This window comes from Priapulus caudatus, unplaced genomic scaffold (genome assembly GCF_000485595.1).
Source record: "Priapulus caudatus unplaced genomic scaffold, Priapulus_caudatus-5.0.1 Scaffold643, whole genome shotgun sequence".
In the NCBI taxonomy this organism is placed as follows: domain Eukaryota; kingdom Metazoa; phylum Priapulida; class Priapulimorpha; order Priapulimorphida; family Priapulidae; genus Priapulus; species Priapulus caudatus.
In genome coordinates, this window is record NW_014577704.1 from 148,418 (window position 1) to 150,366 (window position 1,949).

Here is a 1,949-nt window from a genome sequence, read left to right on the forward strand (position 1 = left end):
CCCCTCTTTCTTCCTCCCTTCCTCTCCATCCCTTGCCCCTCTTTCTTCCTCCCTTCCTCTCTCACCCTCCAGCTCTCTCTCTCTCTCGCGCTCTCTCTCTCTCGTTCGCGCGCTCTCTCTCTCTCTCTCTCTCTCCCTCTCTTTTTTTTTCTCTCTCTCTCTCTCTCGCGCGCGCGCGTGCGTGCGTGCGTGTGTGTGCGCGCGTGCGTGCGTGCGTGTGTGTGTGCGGGCGTGTATGCCTGCGTGCGTGCGTGTGTGTGCGTGTGTGCCTTCGTACACACCCTGAATAATAATTACAATTTGCATAGTCATGCGGCCAGACTGGAGACTGTGGGAATATGATGCAAAGAGCAAAATCTATAAGAGCAAAAAATACTAACTACAATTGAGAATTATTTTTACAAATGTCGCCATGTTCCGCATTTTCCGCCAATACGTGAACGGGTACGTGAAGACGGACGCGGTGACCGGACGCAACCGTCGCTATCCGTCTGTAAATCGGCCGACGTTTATAGATACATACTCGCCGGCAGCGAGGATAAAACAATACGAATTTTAGCTTTAACACCACCGAAAGCTGTTTTCCAGGCCAGCTAGCGATCGTAAATCGAAAAAGGACTAGCCATCAAAGATGCTTCAATATCGGAGCACATAGAGCTCGGGCGGCCGTAAAGTTTTCCTACACCGCGGCTTTATGGCGTTTAATCATGGTCTGGCAGCGTGCTGCGGAGTGGATGGTAAACTGCGTTATTGGCTGTAAATCATTTTGCTGTTGATATTACATTTCGGATCGATGCAGACAAGGATGTTGCTAGTCGGCGTTTAGCCGGTGCCTTTTTTTTAACGTCAATATTACGATAGAGAGTTTTCCCGTCGCGTGCTGGGCGCGCAGCGACAACGCCCTGCCTATAGCGTCCGCCGCCGACGGCGACGACGACGACGACGACGACGACGACGACGACGACGCATATATCAAACGAGCGGATGTAGATTTTACGGCTTACCACATTAATGCATTCGCATTATATTAAAATAATTGATTTCCCCATTTGACGACCGACGAATTATGAATGGAACGCGAAAGCGCAGCGGGAATATATATAATAGAAGGCACGCGTGCAGTCCAGTCAGCCTACACCCCACTCCCACCGCATCCGTTCTTGTGCATCTGACAGAGTGAAAAGTAGCGGTGTAGCATGACCGTGTGGTATACTTCCCCCCAATAGCAAACGTTCCCCCCATAATGTGATGCTATATGTATACGATGGTACACGGGCAGACAGCCAACCAAGCACGCGAGCTTGGAGCACAGCGATCACGAGCAACACGAGTTCGCTACAAGATTCATCGCTAGGGAGCAAACAACAGTTTCAACTTCAATACAATAACGTCAAGCGTTGCGAAACGAGACAGCTATACGTGCGCGAAACTCACGCTAGATGGCGCCTAGCGCTGTCACCGACCTCCTAAAGGCCTGTCTCCACACACGCGGCACGGCATGACACGGCACGGCATGGCAAAACACCGCGCCGTTGTCGTGCCGTGCTTCCGTCTCCACATGCACGGTTTGCAGTTGAACGGCTGCACGCTAGAACGTTGCCGGGCAGCGCCGTGGCTGTGATTGTGTTTGCTCATTGTGTTTCCACAGCGCGAAACGAGAGCATTTTTAACGCTTCCACCTATAGTATACCAAGTCTGTACAAAGATGAACGGTTCTTTGTCTTCGTCCTCGTCATCGTCCGATGAAGATGACGAGGTTTTGTTACTGGCATTAGCAGTGAATAGAAAAAGAAAAAGAAAGTAAGCTCTCCTATCTCGATCCAAACATTCTCGCGTCTTTGCACATCTTTGTAGTTCTTGCTGCCGACATCGTACAATTCTGGGTGATTTTGAACGAGTAAAATTAGTTGCTCATCAATGTTTACCTCCTCCATGATTCTGCTGCTATG